This window comes from Chiloscyllium plagiosum, unplaced genomic scaffold (genome assembly GCF_037043375.1).
Source record: "Chiloscyllium plagiosum isolate Xiang-an unplaced genomic scaffold, Cpla_swu_hap1 HiC_scaffold_23, whole genome shotgun sequence".
Classification (NCBI taxonomy): Eukaryota; Metazoa; Chordata; class Chondrichthyes; order Orectolobiformes; family Hemiscylliidae; genus Chiloscyllium; species Chiloscyllium plagiosum.
In genome coordinates, this window is record NW_028270161.1 from 43,938,678 (window position 1) to 43,965,725 (window position 27,048).

The window sequence follows — 27,048 nt, forward strand, 5'->3', positions numbered from 1 at the left end:
GATGACAAATACCTTCACGGTGAGCAAAAGAAGAATCAGAATGTGCCAGATTTATTGCATCCTATCACAGAAGGCAACATTGCAGCCAGTCCCATCTAATCATTAGAAAAACCACACATCAGTCCCCTGGTAGCAGGAAGACATCCCATATTTCAGTTGAAGACAGGAACAGCTACTGAGGAAAGTGGCACACTTGTGGTGAGATATCAGTAAGGCTTATTGACATTCCTTAAGGCATTAGAACTTTCTAATGACTCAGAGAATAAAATTGAACAGCATGGCTTTCCTGTGCCTCCCAACATCACCTATCAGGCACAGTATCAACATCTGATGCTGCCTAATGTATCATACCTCTGTTACTTACCCAGACGGATTCTCTGTGAGGACCCAGACCTCACAACTGGATAGCCCACACGAATGTTTCACACCTCCCAGCTCTTGTTCTGCCATCCTAGGCCTCCTGTTATTCAACTATGGTATACATGTCACCCAAAAAACAGTTTAACTCAGCTTCCAACATTCTTCCCTCCCTTTCTGGCGCAAAAGGGCGCAGAAGAGGTCCAATAAGGAAAAAAGGACTCTTGTAATACTTGAATCTGACAAAGATGACCGCTGTCAGCATCATGGAGCTGGTAGCTTCTTAGCTCATAGTATCTGGCATGACTGAAAATATTGAGGATGATGATATGTTCCTGCCTTATTCTCCTTCTTATCACACACGTCATCTGCATCCTGCTATTGACATGATCAACAAGCTACTGATAGTGCTGTTGGATTGAGTTATTTTTCAATAGCTAATCATTTTCCTTTTAGATTACCTCTCTTCTATTAGTTTATGATTATAATTAACTTAAGTCTTGCTATCAAAGTTTAAGTGAGCCCCAAAGTTTTACAGTGTAACCATGAACCCTATCCCTTGTCACCCTAACACCTTCCCTCATATTAACTTTCTGAATTCAGGAACCAAAGAACTACTGCTCACTCACCTATTAGAACCTCAGATCCATCTGATAGAATGACAGTACAGTGATGAGAGGCACTACATTTAATCTGACAATCAGCTAACAGATTAGATATTTGCCCATTATGTATCTTGGAGGTAAGTATATATGTTGAATCAGTATATGATGAACCACAGGCACAACTAAGTGGCAACTGGGCCACAGGGACAATGGATAGTTCATTTGTCAGAAAGATTTTAGAAAGTTGTGACGGAGTGCGATCGGACATGCACACTGAGATACTTAATGCATTGGCTGGTCTGTCTGACAGCCTCATGTCATTGTTAAGGTGGATGAAGGTATTCAATTCCAGTTCAGGAAATGGAATCAAGCAGGACTTTCACTTGACAAATTAGGAATCCATGCATTTCATCACCCATACAGGCTATAATGTCAGAATAATGCTACTTCACTGACTTCCAGTCCATATTGCAGATGCTATGCACTTGTCCTTTTCAAGGCTGTGCTTTATCAGTTGTTGGTGAAATTCACATGCACAATTCAATACATTTAGATGTTGAAAGCAACCACTTCATAATTACAAATCAACCCACGCACCTTAAGTAAAATTCTGATCACTCTTGAACACGTCACACCTTTTTCACAACAAGCTACACTCTCAATTAATATTTGAAATCCATCAACCTCCTCCAAAGAGGTCTGAAAATTAAAATAAATGTGAAGATTAGTATGAGATTATTTATTAGCATTCAAATTAAATTAGAAAATACTGACATACTCATTATGTCAGGCAGCAAAATAATGTTAATGTTGTGGGTTGATAATATTTCATCAGTTTTGGAAAAGGTCAAGGATGTAACAGTCTTTATGCAAGTACAGAGGCAGGAAAGGAGGAAGGGAAATAAAGAATGAAGGGGAAAGACTGTGGTAGGATGAAATGCAGAAGATACTAAATGAATAAAAGGATAACAGTGCAAGGCAAAAAAGATATGGCACAAAAAGGACAAGTAACAAATGGAAAATTGATCTGGGGAAATGTAAATGTGAACCATTAACACCAGCTACTCCTGAAAAACATGGGAACAATGGTTATGATGTGAAGTTGTCGAAGTCCAGTGTTAATTTGGGCAAGGTTTCAAATTACTTCATAAAAGGATGAGGTATTGTTCCTCGAGTATCCATTGATCTTCATTAGAATAGTGTAGGAGATCATATGCAGGGAGAACAAAGTGTGAGTCAACACTTGGATCAACAATTTCAGATCAATGAGAGACATTCAGAAATTTTGCCTCATTTGGACTCACCTGAGAAAAAATTTGTTCACAAGTGCTATCAAAGAAGAATCTTTGTCCATCAAATGTTTCATAGCTGCCATCTCCATAAACCAAGCAAGTCTTTGTACAGTGATTTTTAGTGCAATCCCATGATCCACCCTTACATGTACTAGAATGGAAAGAATGCAATGTTACAACATTGTATAATGCCATGCAGATGTTGATGCATTATTTTATTATTTGTATTTAGGTTTAATCTCACCAATTGTTGCATTCCTGGTGGATTATACTTCCAGGTCTAAAATAGACATCACCATATAAACAAGAGCATTCTTCACGATAAATGCAGTTTCCATTTTCATCTTCAACTTGACCATTTGGACAGATACAATCAGGAACACATTTACCTGGCTTTAAGGAGATGAAGGGCAATAATTACTTTAGATACATGCATACAAATAAATTAAGAGCAAAAGTATGCCATTTAGCCCCTCAACCCTGCACTACAATACAATACAAAAATGGATAATCTGTTTGCGTTTTGATTTCCATGATCCCATTCACTCCCAATAAACTTTGATTCCTTTGCCTAAAAGATTCTAACTTAACATTGCCTTAAAAATATTCAATTCAACTTATGCTTCACTGCCTCCTGAGTTATAGTGTTCTGAGGTTGCATAAGCCTCTGAAATATCGTAGAATCATAAAACCCCTTCGGTGTGGAAGCAGGCCATTCAACTCATCAAATCTATACTGATCCTCTGAAGAGTATACCACTCAGATCCAACCCCCTACCTATTCCTATAACTCTTCACTTTCCATGGCTAGACTACTAGCCTGCACATTCCTGGGTACTACAGGCAATTTAGCACAGCCAATCCACCTAATCTGCACATATTTGGATAGTGGGAGGAAACCAGAGCACCTAGTGGAAACCTATGCAGACACAGGCAGAATGTGCAAACTCTACACAGGCAGTTGCCAAAGGGTGAAAAAGAGAAAAATTCTCCTGATCTCTTCCCTTGTGTTAAAATAGTTTCCCCAAGTTCTGGACTCAACCAAAAGAAGAAACATCCTTTCCACATCCATCTTGTCTACACCATTCAAAATTTTATATACTTCAATCAAGTCTCTCTTTGCCCTTCTGAACTTGAGTGAAAACAAGTCTGCCCAAATCTTTGTCATAACGCAATCTGCTCGGTTCAACTATCAATCTAGGGCTAGCGGTTACTGAGTTGTGAACGGATTCCGTATTGGGAGTCTATTCGCAAGTCAAATTGTACATAAGAAAGAGCACAATGCAGGACGATGGAAAGCAGTTGTTTGTAAGTACAGGAAATATCTGTTTGTTGGGTTTTTAAAATTGTAGCCATGTATGGATTATGTTTGTAATTATGAGCATTCATACATTGGACTTTCATAACTCAGAACCTCCTGTAAACCTTGTCTGAACAACCTCTAATGCTATTACACCCTTCCTGAAATAAGGAGAACAAAATTATGCACAATAGTTGAGATGTGGCCTCAACAATGTCCTATACAACTGAAACATAATATCCTAATTTTTATGTTCAATTCCTCGTATTTTGAACATTGTAGGAAACGTGGTGCCAGAAAGAGATGAAACCTTGATTTGAATAGTTTAGATAGACAAATGATATATACATTTTAGGCTGAGTCAACATTGACTAATGAAAATATTCCTGCATAATAGTGACTAAAGATCCTAGCTAGCTATATGATGTTAAACTGTGGATTTACAGCACCAGGGAAGCTGAAATATAAGATTTAAAGCTTACTTTCTATCTTTAAATGAATCAATTTGATTGCTATAGGTGTTATGTCACCTCCTCATGATCTTAACGGTTGTACTGGGATAAAGTCTATCAGATCATCTATCTTTAACAATGCAGAGTTCATCAGGGGTCAGTAAGAATATATTTACTGACCATGCAATGGCACAAGCACCACTTCTTTGTCCCTGACAAGCCATCTGGACTGATTTCAAAGAACACTGACCTATTATAGGGGCTCAACTCATTGGGTGGACCTTCCCACATTCTGGGGTCTATCAATATCTCCTTTCCTACCCAGACTAAGGAATGTAAAATTGTCTCAGGAGTTCACACTCAATGTTCTCCTTGAATGGATAACTGGTTGTATAGTGACATAAGAACAGGAGCAGGATATTCAACCTCACAAGCCCTGCTCTGCCATGCAATTAGATTGTGAGTTATCTGAGTATTAACTCAATTTCTCCATTGATGTCGGTTTGCTCACTGAGTTGGAACCTTCCTCCTCAGCGAGCAAACCTACATCCAGAATCTCAACCTGAGCTACAAATCTTTTCAAAACTCGCTCAATTTCTCCATTTTTGATGGACATATTTTTATTCTTATCCAGCAAACATCTATTAACTTCAGTCTTGACTATCCAAATAACCCATTATCTGCAGCCTTCCAGAGAATTCCAGATCTGCAGTACCCTTTGCGTGTAAAATGCTTTGTGATTTCACTATGAAAAATCTGGATCAAAATTCAAGGATAATATCCCTGTTTTTGCATTCTTGTCACCTAAGAGATTTATCTCTATCCTCCCAATAGAACCTCAATTAGGTCATTGCTTAACCTTCAAAATTCAAGAGAATACAAATCAATTTTATGTAATCTGTCCTCATTAATTAAATCCAGCTATAAAAGGTAATAGTAAAATTATATACACCATTTACAAAAGAACAGCATTTAAATGAATCTTCTTCTGTAAATCCCAAACTAGTTGTTTAAAATATATTTATCCTGCTTTGATCTGCAGTAAAAGTTAATATTTAGCATAAGTGAAAGTTACTTACACAGGGCACATTCAAATTTTGACATGTCTTTGCACACTGATTATGATTTTCAGTACAGTTCAAAATGATTTTTCCACGACAATCTGAGAAAAACAGAATGCAATAAAATTGTAGTGAAAATAAGTTTATTTTAGCATACTAACAATTATGAAAGAAATTAAAGAAAATAGATTACCTCTTTTGGGAGTGTTCGATATTTTTTTAGCACAGCTGAGTCTTCCACTATTACAATAGCTGAGTAAAGGAAAACATCAGTGTTATTGATATTTGCTCAAGTAATGACACTTAATTTAGTTGAATGCAACAAAACAACTTACCAAACGTTATCACGAATGGCTGTTCCATGGCCATGTTTAATAATGGTATCGCCAAATTTACATGGACAGTTGAATTTGTCAACACAGACCCCAAAATCATCTAAGTACAATCCTTCAGGACAGCCACAACCACTGACAGGGACGTCTTCAATATCACATGTAAAATCATGCTCTGCTAATGACTTACAGGTCTGGTTGCAGGCTTTCATACTATACAGAAACTCTTGATTTTCAGGACAATTTACTCCTATAAACAAATACACATACATCAGTCATGGAATTGTAACAGAAGTATATCATAAGAGTTGATCCTAATAAACCCACATCTAAATAAAGTTTTTCTCTCTGTTGACAATAAAATATGAGATTGATGCTTCGAAGTGAAGCATAATTTGTTTGACTAAGTAATGCATTTACCCATAACGTTTTTGCAAATGACTAATTGAAATTGAGCTACTGTAATTAATTTTAAAATATTCAATACAAATTGATCTTTCAAAGGATGTTTCACATTTCAAATACTACTGAGAATTTAACATTCAAAATCAACCACTTTCAGAGGGTTAAGCAGTTACTTAGAAATTAAAGTATAATTGGATGCATTTAATCTTGCCTGCACTGTAGGCAACCACTGAAAATCACAAACTTCTGGAATGTACAGGCTTTCATTCTGACAGAAGAGGTCCCAAAGTTAATTTTTTCTCTTTAAGGGCTCCAGAAGAGCAAGGATAATCATCTGGACCCACTCCCACCCTAATTGTTCCTCCAGGCAACATAAAGGGAATATTAAAAGTTTAGATCTTCACCACCCAGACATCTTTGTCCTTTTCCCTTTTTGTGGAATTTCTGAGGTGACCTATCCAAGTTCCAGGTCTAGTCTCTGTCTCTGGCAATGCCACTCATGCTATTTCAACAAATTGTGAGTAGGAATTAAGCCAGTTGACCTTTACAGATGAAATCTGGGAGTTAAATTCTCAGGGGTCTCATGTTAACCAATGAGGATGGTGTGAAGCTGATGCAGTCCCTGCATCAGTTGAGTAATATTTTTCTGATTATGCATCAACATGTATTTTATACTTGTATTTATAATTGCTAAATAACGTTTCAGATTTATAAATATAAATATAAATGAGATAACTTACTGCATATATCTTTTCTCCAGTTAACCACAATTATACCTTTCACAGCACACTCATGAGCATATGCTTCAAATGCTCCACAGATACAGTCATCAATGTTCTGGCAGATGCATGCAGCATTTATGCACATCTGAGGAAATGGACAAAGTTAAGGGAGTTTATTTTGTGAAGTTTTATCAACTCTGTGGTCACAACCTTTTATTTAAATTCAGATACACATAAAAACACACTAATGAACTAGCTTGGCCTTTCAAAAATGCCTGGAATAAAATGTGTGAGGGATTTTATGGCTCAGGAATCATAACAAGGGAAATAAACTTAGCATTGCAATTAAGACAATGAAGAAGGAAATTTAGTGTTCATTGTTCAAAAGTGGAATGCTTTATTGTAATTAGTCATTGAGGCAGGCCCTGTTAATGCATAAGACCATAACAAATAGGAACAGGTGAAGGAGCTGTTTGGCTCCTTGAGTCTGCTGCACCATTCAATGGGATCATGGCTGATCCAACAGTCCTTACATTCACTTTCCCCACTACCCTTGATTCCCCTACTGATCAATTATCTATCTATCACAGCCTTAAATTTACACAAGGTCTCTGATCCCACAGCTCTCTGTAGCAGGGAGTTCCAAACACTCACAAACCTCAGGGAACAAATTCCTCCTCATCTCAATCTTAAATTGGCATCCCTTTATCATGTGACTATGCTATATGGTCCTAGACCCTCCCATGAGGGGTAACATACTCTCAGCTGTCAAGCCCTTAAGAATTCTATATATTTCACAAGATCACCTTGCATCCTTCTAAACTCCAGTGATTAAAGTCCAAACCTGGTTAAACTTTTCTCATAAGACAATCCCTCCGTATCAACAATCATATTTGTGAGTCTTCTCTGAAATGCTTCCAACAAAATAATATATATTCTTAAATAAAGGGACCAAACAACTTACAGACTCCAGATGTGTATCACCAGCACCTTGTACAGTAGATTTCCCCAGTCTTTTACTGCAACCTCCTTGAAATAAGGCCTAACATTCCATTAGCCGTCCTGATTAACTGCTGCATCTGTGAGCTGGCTTCCACTAGTTTCATGCATATGTACCCCCAAAACCCTTTGTGTTGCAGATTTCTGTAGTTTCTCTCCATTTAAATAATCATCTGTTCTTTTATTCTCCTTTTCAAAATGAACAACTTCACATTTTCCCATGTTAATACTTCATTTGTTAACTTTTGACCTATTTACTTAACCTATCAATATATCTCAATAAACTGTATTCCTCTCACTATTTACTTTTCCATCTATTCAAGTGCTGTCTGCAAATTTGGCTACAGTACATTTAATTCCTTTCCCAAGTCATTAATAACTTTTGTAAAGAACTGCAGTGCCAGCAATGTTCCCTGTGGAACTTCACTGGTCACTAGTCATCAACCTGAAAAAGAAGCCCTCACCCCTGCCCATGAGGAATTGCCATTCATGCCAACATACTGCCTCAAACACTGTGGGCTTTTATCTTATGACTTCATATTTTGTGAGCTACCTATCAAACGCTTTCTGGAAGTCCATATGCAACAAATTTACTGGTTCCCCTCTATCCATTCTGGTTGAGACTGCCTCAAAAAGCTTTAATAAATTAGTTAAACATGATTTCCCTTTCCTGAAGCCATGCTGACTGTGCCTGATTAAATTATAATTTTTCAAATGTTCTGCTATTACTTCCTTAATAATTACTTCCAATGCTTTTCTAACAATAGATGTTAGGCTAATCAGCCGATAGATATTCATTTTTTGCCTCCCTCTCTTTTTGAACAGGGCTGCACATTAGCAGTGCAATGCAATTGTCAAATAATTGGAAAAGAAAGGAAATGAAGAAATATACAAGTATAATCATAGTAGATATTGATTCTATAACAATGTCTTATATGAAAGACAGTTATTATCATGGAAAATTTAATAAATACAATTTGTGAAATAAGCAATTGTGTTTCAGAGAAGGCAATTGTGAAATCAGAATTCTGATAGCAATCATAGACGTGGATATTAGATTAGATTCCATTAGATTCGCTACAGTGTGGAAACAGGCCCTTCAGCCCAACAAGTCCACTCCGCCCCTCCGAAGAGAAACCCACCCGAACCCATTCCCCTACGCCATATTTATCCCTGACTAACGCACCTAACATGTGGGCAATTTAGCATGGCCAATTCACCTGACCTGCACATCTTTGGACTGTGGGAGGAAACCGGAGCAGGGTCAGAAAGGTGTTGAGTGGACTCAGAAAATGCAATATTCACCTTTATTTATTGATCCAATAAAACATTAGTCAGAAATCTATGTCAAAACTCTTTTCCTGCTGCTCCTGTGTGTTCACGCTTCTTCTATTCCTGCTGTTACTTATGAACACTGACACAAGAATGAACTATTCAGTTCCTCCTAACTGTTTCACGATTGAATTAAACCACTCTGGAATGCCATTCTTCCACCTTTGCTCTACCTTCTCACCGAACAAAAATCTTCTATTGGAATCATAAAATTTTCAGTTGACTCAGCATCATTTTGAGTGGAAGAGATCCAAATTTTCATTCCATTTATGAGAACAAGTATTCCCTTTGTTATTGGCTTTGGTTGATATAACTCAATTTGTGCCTCATTTTCCATTTCAAGAGTTTTGTAATCTGCCTAAATGAGGCCCTGGCTGCCCTCCCAAGTGGATATACAAGGTAACACGGCACTGAGAGGAGTGTCCTCTCTGTGGTCTGGTCAGCATTCTACATCCCTAAAACAGATTATCTGGCCACTATTACATATGTCTATGGGATCTGCTGCACGCTGTTTGGTGCCGACTTTTCTATATTACTGCAGGTGAATGCAATGCAAAAGAAAAAACATATTTAATTGGTGTGAAATGTTTTGGCAGGTCTTGAGGTAAGAAAAGGCAATATTTAAAACCAACCTTTCTCCCTTTTGAAGATGTTGTGGCAAGGTCCATCCTTTATAATTATGTTTCACATAAAAGACTGTAAAGAATAAATGTACTGGGACTAAACCATGATGACCCAGACAAAACAAATACCATAATGACCCAGACTTTAGAAAAGAATAGTTAATATACTAATATCTTGCTTTATAATGAATACAAAAAGGTTTCCAGCCCTCTGATCCTGCTATACCATGGAATGAGATCCAGTTGATTTGTACCCTAACACCATCTACCCACATTGGCTCCATAATCCCAATAACATGGGTAGTAACACATAAATCTCAGACTTAAAATTATTAAATGAACGAGAGATTCTCCACTTCCATTATTCCTCTGACTCTGTCATATGTTTATGCAACTTGTGTTAGACCTTTTCTTTCTCCTGGCAAAAAGAGTTACTATATCCTTTCCTTTTAATTTCTTGAAGATATCAATTAATTTGTTATATTTCTTCTTTATTCATGTTTCTTTGAAATTATATATTCTGTTTTATCCCTTTATGATACCAGTCTTTTAAGTTGATAGCAAACTTGGGAACTCTGTTGTGTTAATGAAGCCATATATAAATATATTTAATACAAATTCTTGCAGCGAATCACTAGTTTGTCAAGAAAATGCTATTCATAGAATCCCTGCATTGTTGAAGCAGCCATTTGGCCCATTGACTCCACATCAACCCTCTGAAGAGCATCCCACCCAGGCCCAGCTGCTCCCTGTAACCCTGCATGGCTAACCCACCCAGCACATCCCTGGACAGATGAGCAAGTTAGCATGGCCAATCCACCTAACCTACACATCTTTGGACTGCAGGAGAAAACTGGAGCACCTGGAGGAAAGCTATGCAGGCATGGAGAGAATATGCAAACTCCACACAGATAGTCGCCCCCCCTCTCCCAAGGTGGAATTGAATATATAAGTCCCTGGCGCTGTGAGGCAGCAACCCTAATCACTGATCCACCATTCCTTATCTTTATCTTTTACCATTTAATCAAGCCTTATTTAAATCAATATCTTAAATTCCATGGACTTTTACTTTCAGCTAACACTTTCTTATGGTGAATGTTATCAAATATCATTTGGAAAATTATGCAAGCTACTTGCAAATACAATTCCCTTCGACAATTTTTGCCACTTCCTCTAAAATCTCAACAAGATTTATAGATCACAACATGGCAAAATTGCAGAAAATAAATTTAAGCATGAGGTCATCTACTCTGGACTGAAGAATGAATAGAAAATGTTACGATCAAAATAATGAGAAGTTGTAAAAAGTGGAGGTTCAAAGAGACTTTGTTGCAGTGAAACTGTTATTTGAATGTCTGATCTCCTTGACCTAGCATTTAGTCAACTGCATTTTTGTCAGGTTATGATGTCAAGCACCTTTGGATATTTTACCATGCAGAAAATACATTATTAATCCAAATTGTTCTCTTTGTATGGGATTTTGGAGTTGTACAATTCACCATGACAATGATTAGCACCAACATCGTAAAACGCTACCGAGAGATTGTATGACCAGAGGATACTAATCCAGACTCGGTGTTATTCGTTGTTTGGATACATTTGCATCTAGAGCTGATATTGCCAACACTTGGATGTTGAAGAAGACATAAACTTTCATATTCACAATATTTCTTGAATGAGCATCACAGTACACCCACAAGAGGTGGCAAAATAAAAGTTTTTCCTGAAGGCTCAGGAGTGTAATTTGAGAGCTATATACCCCCATCCAATTGTCCAAATATGGAACTGCAGAGTTACAGATCACCACAGCATGTCACAACATTACAAACCATCATTAAGTCAGTGTGACCATCATTTAAAAATATATTCAAAAATATTTGGGAAAAATTCTTACCTCATAATATTTCCTGTAATTCACTGAAGAATGACATACGGAAAAATAGCCACTATTTTCTTTTAAGAGGGAACAATGCTCTTTGGCATATTTTTCTATAAGATAAATGTTATACATAAGAAGAAATTAATTTAGAGATAATCAAATAGTTCAGCAATATTTTGTTTTAAGGTGAGGGGTGAAAGTTCAAAGGAGAGGTGAGGGGCAAGATTTTACACAGAGTGTGGTACGAGTGTGGAATACACTGCCATGTATGGTGGTTGAGGCAGATATGATAAGAGCATTTAAGGGACTTTTAGGTAACCATATGAATATGCAAAAAGTGGAGGAAAGTGGACCAAGCGCAGTCAGAAGGAATTAGTTTCATTTGGCATCACGTTTGGCATAACGTTGTGGACCAAAGGGAACAATCCTGTGTCTATGTTTATGTTCTGTTTTAGAGGGAATAGGTTTAAGGTAAGAGGGAACCTAAGGGACAATATTTTCACGCAGATGGTGGTGCATGTTAAAAGGCATTTGGATGGGTACATGAATGTGAAGGGTTTAGAGGCATATGGGCCAAATGCTGGCAAATGGGACGAGATTAATTTAGGATATTTGGTCAGCATAGATGAGTTGGACTGAAGGGCCTGTTTCTGTGCTGTATACCTCTATGACTCTATAACTCTGACGGATTTCTTTCCCTTAAGGGCATCGGTGAGACAAATCAGTTTTTACAACTATCAACAATGTTTGCATTGTCACCATTAGGCAAGTTTATTATTCAAGACTTTTATTCAATTCAAATTTCACCATCTACCATGGTGAAATTCAAACACCTAACTCAAACCTAATTCAAACACACATTAGCCTCAGTTTCTAGATTATGAGTTCAGTTCACATTACTACTCGGCGAAATGTTCCTGCTCCTCGAATGCTGCCTGACCTGCTGTGCTTTTCCACACCATTCTAATCTTGACTCACATTACTATTATGCCAGTTCACCTTTGTTATTGTTAGTAGATTTGTTGGAATAAAATGTTCACCAACAGATAGTACAAACTGCATTATGTTAACAAACATAAATCTCTCTATATATATGCACGTTAAAATAAATAGTTTCTTAAAATAAATTATTACCATTTTCTGAATTGACACAGGGACCAGGTGGGTGAATTTCATATTTACATGGCGCAGTCATCCAAGAATGAGAGAATGCAATTGCTGATACTTCCACGATATTTTCTGATGATAGAAAGTCATCCCCTGCTTTGTCATTGAAGTTGCCACATAATCCTTGAAAACAAGAAAATATGTGGTATCAGTATATAGGGTTCTCTACTTGATGCCTGAGGTGCTATTTGTTTCCTTGTGAAAGTACATGAAAGGTATTTGGTTTAACTCTGTTTCAAATATAGTTGGTACTCTTTAGGCTCCCCAGGGAACTGTTTATAATGTTTACTACAAGCCAGTGCAAAGAGAAATCTGCGATACCACAGAACAGAAACTGAGTAATGAAATCTCTCTACAACAAAAAAAGATGAATAAATAATTCAAATTGATCCCAAGAAAATGTAAGTTCAGCTAGAAAATTACCCTAGTTTTAAAATACCCTACCCGGAATTAAAACACACCAAGGGGTCTACAATACTGTAACTCCTTTTGAGAAAGTGCAACAGACAATTCTGAATGTATCTAATTATAAATCTGATTCCCACAACATAGCAATAAAAAGAAATAGAAGTAGGAGTTGGCACATTGAGCTCACTCTGCCATTCAGGATGATCACAGCAGCTCTAACTGTAATGTTAACTCCACTTTTCTGCCTGTTCTTCTCAAGTCCCTTGTAGATCAAAAATGTATCTTACTCAGTCTTGAATATATTCAATAACACAGCCTCCTCTGCTCTCTGAGGATGAAATTTCTAAAGAATACTAAGCATCTGAAGAAAAAGAAAAGTCCTCACCACTGCCTTAAATTGGTAACTGCTTATTTTTAATCAGCACCCTTTACTTCAAGATTCTTCCAAAAGAGGAAGCATCCTCTCTGTTGTCAAATGGGTAACATTAATATTTTAATTTAATTGCATTTTAATTGTACCTCTCACAAGTCCTTTTATATCATCAGAAAGTGAGATATAAAGCTGTGCAACTGGACCAACATTCAGTTGCATTTTAAGACCATTATCCGTTGATACTTGAAGGTAATCCGGGGACTGATAAAAGATGTTAACATTGCCTGCAAAAGCAAAAATAAAACAGACTCAAATTCATGTTGACGAAGTTATTCCCTTATGAGTATAACTGGAGTTTTCTTACTTTTCCTCAATGGGATTTGTTTTGGAACTCCATCCACATAGACAGCACCATTCTTCAGGATTTTATATTCATTCTGCAGGGAAAGATTAAAGATAGATTAGATTACTTACAGTGTGGAAACAGGCCCTTCGGCCCAACAAGTCCACACCGCCCCGCCAAAGCACAACCCACCCATACCCCTACATTTACCCCTTACCTAACACTACGGGCAATTTAGCATGGCCAATTCACCTGACCTGCACATCTTTGGACTGTGGGAGGAAACCGGAGCACCCGGAGGAATCCCACGCAGACACGGGGAGAATGTGCAAACTCCACACAGTCAGTCGCCTGAGGTGGGAATTGAACCCCGGTCTCTAGCGCTGTGAGGCAGCAGTGCTAACCATTGTGCCACCGTGCCGCCCAGATATTCTCGCATAATTTTCAAAAGATGAAAATTATTTGTCAAGCATGTTTGTAAATAAACAAACTTAAAATACTTGCCTTAGAATTAATGTATGTAACACTTTCCAAACAGATTTGTTTATGTCCTTCTTCGCATAGGTGCATCTCAATGATGACTAACCAGGTATCTGTCTAAATGACAAATTAAAAAGCCAATTTCAGATACTGATCCAGCAGGCATTCTTACGTGAACTTCAAATAACTAGGGTATCAGCACACAATGAAGGAAAGGATCATTTACCAAAGCAGCAATGTATGAACAATCTCCGAGCAACTGATAGCTTTTCCCATCAAATGTTGTAATGTAGATTCCTTCTTCAAATTTGCATAATTGAGGACAGCTAAGAGGAAGGCATGCCCATTCTCCATTTTTACAGAGGCTAGAAGTACAGGAATAAACATTTACCCCAACATAATTTTCAAACATATCAACAAAGTAATTTGGTGAGAAGTGCACATCTTGAAGTAGTCATCATTACCAATTATGGCAGAGGCCAACTGCCCTCTCTCCACTTAAGTAAATAGTTCCCTCTCTTATACAAGGACATTCTCTTCTCGGGATACAACTGTTAGTTCTCCTTATATTGTCAAGAACCATTCCTAAAGGATAAAATGAAAATGCAAGTTAAAAGTTACATGACTGGCTTAAAGATGGGGAACACATTTTCACTTGCACAAGTAAAACAAAAAGGCTGAAAATATGGGACTTGTAACATGTGATTTTCTTGATGCAGTTTTAAAAAATAAGCAAATCTCCTTTTGAACCGTGATTGTCAGAGTGCTCGTGATGTTAAATTTCATGGTTGATAATTATTTTGTGATCTGTCAAGCCATCCTGTCTAGCCTTGTTAACACCAAAAGTGAAATTTCTGATTATTACTGAAACTTTGATAATTAAAACTAACTTTTGATTTCCACATTTAATATTACAGATCAGATATTAGACTCTGGACATCACTAGTAGAAAGTGAAGGCTGCAGATCCTGGAGACCAGTTAAGAAGTCATGGGCCTCCTCCACCGGTAAATTCAAGCCACCCGACACCTGGAGGAAGAAAGCCTATCTTCCACCTTGGGACCCTCCAACCACACGGCATCAATGTCGACTTTATCAGTTTCCTTATCTCCCCTCTCCCCACCTCATCCCAGATCCAACCGTCCAATCAGCACCACCCTCTTGAACTATCCTACCTGTCCATCTTCCTTTCCACCTATTCGCTCCACCATCCCCTTCAAACTATCACACTCGATCTGCAACTACCTATCACCTTCCCACTACCTTCCCATCACCCCTCCCCTGTTATTTGACTTTCAGTCCCCTTCCTCCCATCCCCACCCACCTACCCACCCCCATTCCTGATGAAGGGCTTATGCATGAAACACCAACTCTCCTGCTCCTTGGATGCTGCCTGACTTACTGTGCTTTTCCAGCACCATACGCTTTGTCTCTGGATGTCACTAGAACTCATTAATCTTAACTATTAGTATTTAGTTTTGATCAACTTGCTATATATTTTTGACATTGTTGAGGGGATGCTTGAGGTACTATTTGTTTATTTTTGAAAGCATCTGAATGGTATTTGGCTTAACAGTAGGGTTACAGAGGAGCAAACTCCTTTCTGGACTTGTTGATTTGCAGAATTAACAGTTTTGATTTTTTATTAGTTCGTAAAAGAGACATGAGCATCAGTTGGGCAGGTAAAAAGGTAATGGTACTTTCTGTTGGAAAATTGAAAGAGGTTGGAAATTATCCAGGTAAGATAGTTTGTAGCCAGTGTATACCTTCTTGAAGGATGGAAGGCAAAGATATGGAGAGGAGGAGGAAATGGTGAAGATAGGAAGTTAGGAACAGGGAGATGATGGAGAAGGAAATAGAGTGATGAAAAGAAACATAGGTGATATGGTACGGAAAAACGTTTGGTCGAGTTCTATGATTCACTTATAGTTTCTGCTATTGAAGCTATGAATGATTCTATAAGATCAACACTTTGATAAGAGTGTACGCCAAGAGATATATTAAAGTAAAATTTTGAAAGTGTATGTACATTTCAAGCCTTGTCATTGTTAATATATGGGTCATTCATTCACCTGCAGTCCAACACCAGCACCTCCAAAGCATGACCTGTGCACTGGGATGTGACAATGTTGCTCCTTTAACAAGATTATCCTGTCCTTGGTTCTTTTTTGAAGATAGGTCATAAAGGAGGTGCTAAAATGCCTGAACTGGCTACTTTAATAATTGCTAACACACACTGCCAAAGTCAACAATCATGAAAGGCTTTCAGGTTTTTATTAAAAGCACTTATACAGTGAAAAGGGAGTGGCCTATTCTCCCAGTTGAGGGTTTCCTTTTCTAGTTTTGCATTAGCTTTTAGCTGGGAACCCAACGAAACATCTCCATGCTGACCCTCTCTCTCTGTCTCTGAAATCTCTCTCCTGTAAGAACCTGTGTTTGCATTTACCTTTTTGTCAAAGGGTGTGTTTATGGGATGTTGCACAAAGTCAGAACAGCTGTTGCTAATTTGTGCTGTTGTGTCGGTTAGGTTTTAAAATAGTTATGTCATTCTAAATTTGGTTTCCTTTTGTTCATGTGTAAATAAATTGTTTTGTTTAAAACTGAGTGGTTTTACCAGCTGCATCATTCCTGGAATATTCAACTTCCATTTGCTTAAAACAATTAGAAAAGTTAGGTTCTTGGCTACCATCTCAAAATGTTTTGGGGGGGCTTATCTGGGATTTATTCTAATCTGCTTTGGGATTACTGTTATCGGACTCAAAGGCAGTGAGTGGTAGGCAGTGTCTTTTGTTCTGAGTGTTGAATTCAGTTGGTTTAAATAGTGCTTGGTGTAGCAATGTCTCTTTCAGTCACTAAGAGTTTTCTGGTGGGATATATACTGTAGACAGTATATACCTTCTTGAAGGATGGAGGGGAGAGGTATGGAGAGGAGGAAGAAATGGTGGGGGGGGGGGGGGGGGGGGGGTGAGGTTTACAAAAGGTAAACAGAGCTGAAAATGTGTTGCTGGAAAAGCGCAGCAGGTCAGGCAGCATCCAAGGAGCAGGAGAATCAACGTTTCGGGCATGAGCCCTTCTTCAGGAATGGCTCCAGCAACACATTTTCAGCTCTGATCTCCAGCATCTGCAGTCCTCACTTTCTACTAAAAGGTAAACAGGCAAAGCTGCTGGAATTGCCAGTCAAGCTGTAGCTGGAGTTACCTTAATCTGTGAGAAAAGAAGAGATAATTACAGCAATAGCTCAACATTTAAGTTTGCTGGAAACACCATCAGAATCTTTGGAAATGGCTAAAATTCAATTGAAAATAAATCAGCTTGAGTTAGAGGCAAAAGAAAAAGAAAGAGAAAAAGAAATGAAGCTGTTTGAATTATGATTAAAACAGAGCAAAGAGAAAAAGAATGAAAGGCTCTGGTAGGAAAAAACAATGACAGAATAACTTTGTTAAAGGTGCAGCATCATCACAGGGTGAGTGGTATGAAGTTGGCATTGGCAATGGGTGGGGAGGCTAATGAAGTTTGAGAGGTGAGTGCTAGAGAGCTGAACAGCCTTTAATACAACCACAACAAAGTCCCAGAGAATGAAGGCAGACCTTCTAACCAGTCTGCCTCAGCAGTTGCCTGCTTCAGAGTCCACATGCAAAGTGCTTCAAGGATTAACGAACACAACTCAATCCCACCTTCACCTTCCCCGTGCGAAAATAGTGCATGTGGAAGTCATTTGCATGGAGATCAGTGCTGAATTTGCAAGTTTCTTGCTTTTCTGGAGAAGCTACTCCCCAAATAGTTTCAAATTGATTGCTCGGAAGAGAAAAGCTAGAAAGCATATATATAAGTTGCTAACCTACATTTAAAGTAGAGTTTAAACATGCATGTAAATACATATAGAAAATATGAAGGATAATCTTCTGAAGAAAAAGGTTTATCTGGAGGAAAACTTGATAAACCCCAAACAATTAGGGAAAGGTCGCCATCTACGGGCCAGATTGAGTACATGCACAACATGCGATGTTTAAGCAAGGTTATCTCAAACGATTATAATGGCAAAATGCTAAAATAAGAAATGACAACTGTAAGTGAGGTAGCATGAAAGGAAAGATCGAACACACACAGGTATAAGAATATAACAGTGTCCAACTGATCTTGTTTTGTTTAAATATTATTTTCATATAAATTGTGTTAAATTAAAGTGGATTTGTTTACATGTAATGATTTTTTTTCTCGAGCAACAATAGGTTTCAAGATCAAAGGGTGCTTCCACTTCTGCTTTTGTAGTCAAGAGTGAAACAGACCTTTTTTTTGCCCTCAGGTACCTTCTGAATATGCAATGGAAGTTGGACCAATATGTTTTATTCAACCATTTTACTGGTTTTTCTGTTTGGGGTGGTTTAAAATATCCCAGGTTGCTTCAAAGGAATATTACCAAATAGAATTTGACACTGATCAATAAACAGCATTTCTGCTCTCTCAAATGTTGGCCTCTTTCAAGTCCTTGGTTTAAATATTCCATCACTAAGAGCCATGTCTTCAAACTTTTAAATAAAATCCCTACAGTATGGAAACAGGTCTTTCGGCCCAACAAGCCTACACTGACCCTCCGGACAGTATCCCACCCAATCATTCCCTATTACTCTACATTTATCCCTCTACTACACATCCCTGAATGCTATGGGCAATTTAGCATGGCCAATTCACCGAAACTGCACATCTTTGGACTGTGGAAGGAAACCACAGCACCCGAAGGAATCCCACGCAGACACGGGGAGAACATGCAAACTCCACACAATCACCCACAGAGTGGAATCGAATCTGGGACTCTGGCACTGTGAGGCAACAGTGCTAACCACTGAGTCCATAGTCCCGAGCTTGAAAGGTCCTGTTCTAGACTTCTCTGCCTTTGAGATGCTCCTTTAATTTATTAATATAGTGTCTAGAGAAACTCATTAGCTGCTTCTGGAACGTAACTACCACTAAACAACAACACCTTGCATTTATATGAAATTTTTGATATCCCTTTCTTGTCCTGTGCTAGCTGACCTGGTAAATAGTTACCTTGCCTACCACACCAAACTGCTTTCATCACTTCCCTTTTCACTTGACTCCTTCCTTGAAAAGTATCTCCCATCTTCAAACCCTCTATCCTCTTAATTGTCCTTGATCACCTTGTTGTGCTGATTCTTCCCCACAATTATTCTAATGTGGTTGCTTTCAGTGGCCTGAATTAAGCTTACAAACCAGCACCACTCCTCCACTTTACTCACCTTCTAGGAAGACGTGTGATGAGGAGGTGGTAAGTGGACTATTAATTGACCATTTTAGGACCATAATTAGTGGCAGATAATGAAAGTTCCCATTAAATCTTCTCACCCAGTACTTATTGGCGAAGTATCAAGAAAGGTGGAGGGAGTGGTGACTATCTTTCCAGGGTCTTCTGCCCCATTATTTACACTACAAACAACTCCTCTCACCATCTTCAGGGAGGGAAAATTTCATCTTTAGACCATTGGACCATAAGATGTAGGAACAGGAGTAAGCCATTTGGCTCATCACCATTTTGCCATTCAATGAGATCATACTGATACAATATAATCCTCAACTCTATCTTCCCACCTTATCGCTATAACCTTTGATTCCTGCAATGATTGTCTATCTGTCTATCTCAATATTGAAAACACTTAACAACCCAGACTTGACATCTTTCTGCAGTAAAAAAATCCCCAGATTCACTACCCTTTTGAGGAAAAATATAGGGATGGTAAGAGGCATGAGGAAGACAGACAAGGAATGTATCAGATTTCAGAATAAATTCTAACATTAAGGGTTGCTCAGGTGCCTACAGGAGAATACCCCAGAAAGATCTAGTGCATAATGAAGAGAAGCCATAGTGACTCTGAGTGTAGCCATTCACATACCAAAACCGCAGAAAAGTGCAGGCTGAAGCTTAAAGGCTTGAGGTGATCAGGTGAAGGAACAGAGCATGTAGTTTGTCTTCTCCTTCTCAGGGACCATTGTTCATGCTAAATCTAACAGCTACAAAGGATAGTTGAACATCTGCTTGAATTTTGGGCAGTCTTCAGAATGATCAATAACAATTTTTATTTTGTTCAGACAGCTCTCCTGACTACACAGTGGAAAGCTGGATGTCACCAGCTCTCAATCTTACAAAATGTGTCACCATCCCCCCAAAAGTCTTTTTTGTACACAATCAGAAAATGAATTTTAAAGAGAAAGCTGTTATTTATCTCATTCTCACTGATCCCTATGGTTCTGAGAGTTTAACATTTCAGATTTAATGTGTCATATCCTTGTTCACATATATTTAATGAAACAGAATGCAGAATTGTCAACTGAAAAGCAAGGAGGACACAGCCTGTTCAGGTTAGGAAATTTTGTCATGACATTCCCCACAACCCAGAGTGAAGAATATGACATCACAGTGAAACAGTTATTCTGCAATTTCCAATGGAAGTGAGTAAATTATAGTAATCGTATCTTTGCTAGTGTGAAAAAAGATTTGTAAAATATAATCTCAAGCAAATTAAGTTGTTTTGAACAATAAAGTACAATTACCTGCTGGACAATCACATGTACTCACACAGTGTTCACATTGGATTTGCGAATTTGGATCTGTACAGGTTGCAATGCAGGCAGGTCCACATTCCTTGTAAACCTGATTCCCAGGACAGGCCTTCCATGCTGAAAACAATTAAAAACTGTCAACTTTTTTTCCTGCACGATGCTGGTAAACACTAGAAGGGTCATGATCACAATTTCCTTCCTTAGTTTATCTGGGCATGAGATTGAACAGAGATTAGCAGGTTATATTCACTCACTGGAAGAGTCTGGTGGTGGTTCATGCTGACTTACCACAATTTATAGATTGCCGCCATTTTTGCCAGCTTTCACCTTCTTCAGCATTACATTGGCGTGCTACTTCTTCAAAATGGGGACAAACGTCACAAGTCTCTGTGCTTTGACACGTGCAAACATCTTTCTGACACATCTCCAAATATCGATCAATTACCGCTGGGGTAGCACACAAATGGAAAATCTTTGAAAGTTCTGAACAGTTCTGAACAAAGAATCACAAAGAGAATTAGATTAATACGATCCTACATCAGAATCTCGGGGTTGCAATAAATAAATAGTTGAACAAGCAGCAGAAAGATAGCTAACGCCCAGTGCTGCCAGGTTACATTGCCTTAAATAGTTGATTTCCAGCAGATATCCCGCTTACACTTGGAGATCCCAAGTTTTGAGCTGTGCCAACTGGTGTCCAAAATTCTCTGAAGTATGCCCCATCAAGAAATAACTGAAAAGGAGGGGGAGGAGAATGCCTTCCTAAAACTGATATAGTCAGAATAGCCACAACACCAAGCTGCAAAGATGATGAGAGAACTGATCCATCTCAATTGATTGCAGTTTGCTAATTGTAGGCACCAAATAATTATGAAACAGCAGGAAAGTACTGAGAGTGGGGAAACTGGGAGAGTTGCAAGTTATTATTGGTGAAATAAAGCTGATTGCTATATGTTAGAACAGACAGAAGAATTTTTGTGAAGCTAAAAACTTTGCTTCATATCAGCCCTTGGGCGTAACCAAAGTTGCTCCCCTAACTGATTTGTATCTGCCACATTTCCAACTCTCAAATGAGAAAAGAATGGCAAGCCACAGAGGAATGTTTGGCCACTTATCCTCAGATGCTCCAATATGTAGTTGTAGGAGCAATTTTCAAAATTGAGAGAAAGTGATTGCCTTGTGTTCCTGCTCTTTAATCTAATACCTAATTCTTCAAGCTAATTTTGTAAAACCTTGACCTAGTTTTCATTTCCAATATGAATGATAAGCTCTGTCTTCTGCCTTTTTCAAAACATTTTTGCTTATTCTACACTATGTTTTACAGCAAATCTCTGATCAATGCCAACTCACTTAGCATTGTTTTGCTCTAACAATAAAATAGTGTTGTTATATTTATTTAACATTGTAAGTTTCTCTTTAGCATAACTTGCCATGCAGAGCATATTCTGTTGTCTATAACGTGCACATGAGTTTCTCCCCCAGTATTTCTGCAATCAGTCCTGAAGTCCCTCTTGCTTTTGCTACTGTCCCACCCTCCATTCTTGCTTTTAAAGTCCCTGGAGTGCGTTGCAACCACCAGGGACTTCAGTTTTTCCTAACATTCTGCCCTGGTTCCCAGCATGACTCCTGTACCTCCCCTCACATTCTGTTCTTCCCTTCACTTGGGGTCTGTTCTTCAATCTCCTTTTCGTGGCAGAGGTTGGTCAATGCAGCTGACACTTCTGCTGACTAATTTCTGTCAATAGATGGTTCATTTAACACCACTACAGGTAAATCACAGAATTACAAACTTACAAACTTACAAACAATACAGGTATTTGCACAAGATCCCTGAGCATTTTGACTTAGAGCCAATTCCCTGCTTTTTTTGCTGAAAGCCTTGCATATTATCTCTTTTTAAAGAATCACTCAATACCCTATTGAATGTCTCAACTGAAACTCTTGTCAGTGCAATCCAAACCCAAACTACTTTCTTTGTAAAATGTTTTTTTTTTCTCCCCTTACATTTGAGTCCTTTACAAAATATTTTAAATCTGTGCCTTCAGATTCTGGATCTTTTACATGCAGGAACAGTTTCCCCCTATCTATTTTGTCCAGATCCCTCATGATTTTGAAATTCCACCAAATCTCCACTTTATTTTCTCTTTACCAAGTCCCAGAGACTTCAATCTATTCTCAAAACAAAAGTTTCTCATCCTTCAAACTACTGACATCAACATTGTATGCAATATTTCCAATGCATTCACATCTTTTCTATAGTGTGGTGTCTAGAACTGTGCACGATAGTCTAACTAATGTCTTAGATATGGTAACCATAATTTCTTTGCCTGTGTATTCTATGACTCCTCTTAGAGTTACACAGTCCTGCAGCATGGAAACATTTGGTCCAATTTGCCCATGCCGACCAGGTTTTTCCAAACTAAACTAGTCCCATTTGCTTGCATTTGGCCCATATCAACCTAAACTTTTCCTATTCTTATACCTGTCCAAATGTCTTCTAAATGTTATAACTGTAGCTGCGTTTACCACTTTCTCTGGCAGTTCATTCCACACACGAACCACCCTCTATGTGATAATGTTTCCCCATAGTTAAGTTTTATTAACAACTCTCTCTACCAGTTCTGCCTACCTTTAATGATTTGTGCATATAAACATCCAAATATCTCTGCTCTTGCACTCTCTTTAGAATGATACCCTTTATTTTATACTACCTCTTCACTTTCTTTGTACCAGATTGTAACTCCTCACATTCTCCACATTGAATTTCATCTGCTAGCCACCCACCTTCTCTACCAACTTATCAATTTCCTTTTAAAGCTCTATACAGCCCTCCTACAGTTTACAAAATTCCAAGATTTTGAAATTGCCCCCTTTAATCTAAGATCATTTATATACATCAAGGTGAGCAAGCGTCCCAGTGTTGGTTGCAATCTTTCATCCAGTATGAGAAATATTCATTAAACATCACTCTCTTTCCTATCCCTCAGTCAAGTTTTCAATCTACATTGCTACTCTTTTTAATTCCATGAGTTTCAACTTCTCTCAGAAGTTGATAGTGTAAATCAATATCAAATGCTTTTTGGAAGTCCATGTACACCACATCAACCACATTGCCCTCACTGCCCCCATTCTGTTACTTCTTCAAAACAAAATCCAGCCATTGAATTAGACACAATTTTCCCTGAACAAATCCATGTAGACTTTTCTTGCATGTTCCAAATTTGTAGACTATAACTTATTGGCATGGAGAGAACATAGACTGGCTAATGGGAAACAGACAGTAGGCATAATTGGAGCATTATCTGTCTGGCAAAATGGAAATGGTAAAGTGGCTATAGTCTTACTAGACCATCGAGGCAGTTGTCTCTTTCGAGAGAGAAAGAGAGACCACTGGTGGTGGTTTAACCTGAGGATCACCATGTCTCAGGCAAGGACTGAAGTTGAGAAGAAGAGTCCTCCATGGTAAGCTCAGCCAGTGCAGGAACTAAACCAATACTGTTGGTGTCACTCTGGATTGCAAACAAGCTGTTCAGACAATTGAGCTAACTGATCATTCAGCAAGATATAATGATTGCTGTGCCACAGTGGTCTGAGCTGAGGCTTCATCCTTTTAGAACTTACTTAGTTCTAGAAAATGGTATACAACATGGGAAAATGTGAAATTTTCCAGGAAGAAAGAAAATAAGAATATTATTTAAATAGTGTGAGATTGCAGAGCTCTGTGATGCAGAGGGATCTAGGTGTCCTAGTGAATGAATTACAAAAGGCTAGTACAGTAAGTAATTAGGAATGCATATTGATTTTTAAAATTCATTCATGGGATGTGGGCATTACTGGATGGGCATTTATTGCTTATCTCTAGTTGCCCTTGAGAAGGTGATGGTGAGCTGCCTTCTTGAATTACTGTAGTTCACATGTTGTAGGCAGACCTCAATATCCTTAGGGTGGAAATTCCAGGATTTTGACTGAGCAACAGTGAAGGAAGCATAACATATTTTCAAAGCAGGATGGTGAGTGGTTTGGAGGGGAGCTTGCAGATGATGGTGTTCCCATGTAGAATGTCATTGGTTTTGGGAGTTGACTTAAAAACAAAAGTAGGGAAACTTTGCTTCAGTTGTACAGAAAAATGGTGAAACTAAATCTGGAGTACTCTTTACAGTATTACTCTTCTTATTTAAAGAAGGATGCAAATGCATTGGAAGCAGTTTGGAGAGGATTTACTCGACCAATACCTAGGAAGGGTGGTCTGTCTTAGGAAGAAAAGTTGAGCAGGCTAAGTTTATATCTTCTAGAGTTTAGAAGGAAAAGAGACAATTTGATTGAAATATCTAAGATCCTGATAGTGCTTGATAAGTTGGTTGTGGATAGGATATTTACTTTTCTACAAGAATCTAGAACTTGGGGTCACCTTTAAAAATTAAGGGGTTTCCCAATGAGCTGGAGAAAAGATGAAAAATATGCTGATAGAGTGATGGAATTATCTTCCTCAAAAGATAGTGGATGCAGAGCCATTGATTTTACTTAGGACAGAGATTATTGATTCTTGTTTAGCAAGGGTTGAAAGATTCTCTGTGGTAGGCAGAGATGTAGGAATGAGGTTACAATCTAATCAGCTGTGATGCTATTGAATGGTGGATGAAACCCGAGGGATGAGAAAGGCTGACCTGCTCCTAAGTATCATGCTTGTATGTAAGTGATACACTGTCACACTGTCCCAATGTCAATTTTACTGTCATTGGATTAAAATTCTGCAACTTCAGAGAAATATTGTCCATTTTACCTGCACCAGGTGCACTGGGATTAAAATAGATCTGTGATCAATATGGATGAGATAAGCCAAAGGATTTTTTATTATGATGTAAATGTTCTATGGCTCTATGATGAATGTCAAGTTAACTGGCTGGTAGTTTCTTGCTTTCTGTCTGTCTCTCTCTCTCTCTCTGTTTTTGAATAAAGGTATTGGATTCACTGTCAACTGAGTAATAGAACATTCCCAAATCTAGGGAATGTTGGAAAATTACAACTGTTACATCAATTGTATCACTAGTCACTTCTTTTAAAACCGTAGGATGAAATCCATCAGCATCTGGGGACTTGTCAGCCTGCAGCCCAAATAATATGCTCAGTACCACTTCCTTTGAAAATAGTAATTTTCTTGAACTCTTGCCTTCATTCCTTCCTTTTCCTGGGCTGTTATTTGTATCCTTTTTAATTGAATACTGATGTAAAATACCTGCGCAGTTCATGTGCCATCTCCTTATTAATTCCAAGATTCACACTCTAAAGGACCAATGGTTAGCTCAGATGGCTGGTTTGCAACACGGAATGATACCAACAGCATGAATTTAATTCCCACACCAGCTAAGTAGCCATGAAGAACTCTCTTTCTCAACTTCTCCCTTCAATTTAGGTATGTTGACACTCAGGTTAGATGACCTCCAGTTGTCTCTTATGATAGAGCAGCCTATGGTCTGGTAGGAGTATGGTACCTTTTCTTAATATAAAAACAACTGCAATCTGTTTTTATATATTAGCAATCTTTCTCTAATATTCTAACTTTCCTTACCTATTAATTTTTCAGTCACTCTTTTACTGTTTTTTGTATTTGTAATCATTTGACCTGCCACTATCTTCACACAGGTTTTAGATTTCTCTTGAAATTTTATATGGTTTTTGACTTTTTTGTTCAGATCAGAAAGGTGGGTCCTCTCCTTTGAATTTTTCTTTCTCGTTCAAATGTATTTATTCTGCATTTTCTGAAATATTTACTTAAATGTTTGTCACTATATCTCTATTAACCTTTCTGTTAATATAATTTGCCTGTCCACTTTAACTAGCTTTGTTTTCATGCCCTTACAATAGCCTTACTTAAGTTTAAAATACTAGTCTTGGACCTACACTTCTCTCCCTACTACTCAGGAGTACCATCACTGAAAGATAATTAAGTAGTCCTACCTCATTGCATAGATGTAGCTCCAGAAAATGTTGTTCAAAGAAACTACCCTGAAAACATTACATGAATTTCTCATTTAGGCTACTTTTGCTCTCCATTTTCCCAGTACGCATTTAGAATTTACTATGATCCTATGATACCTGCTATAACTTTCTCAGAAGCACCCATTACTTCTTCCTTCATAACCCACCATTCCATGTGATTACTGATAGGAGGCCTACACATCATACCCATTAATGAGTTCTTGCCTTTATTGCTTCTCATCTTTAATCAAGACATTTCTGCCTTCCAGTTTCCTAAACATTGTCCAGTCCTCTCTATTGCGCTAATACCATCATTAACTAACAGAGCCAATAATGTCCAACAGATGGTATTTATTTATTGCTATTTGGGC

General features: G+C 38.1%; 1 long non-coding RNA gene across 3 annotated transcripts in view; it reads left to right on the forward strand.

Moving 5' to 3' along the window:
- Window positions 1-27,048, forward strand: part of LOC122561649 (uncharacterized) — a 202,372-nt gene that overhangs the window by 160,332 nt on the left and 14,992 nt on the right. For all 3 annotated transcript variants that reach the window (XR_015761155.1, XR_015761156.1, XR_015761157.1), the window contains one exon: window positions 15,047-15,135. This is a non-coding gene — a long non-coding RNA (uncharacterized LOC122561649). The remainder of the gene's footprint in view (window positions 1-15,046; window positions 15,136-27,048) is intronic.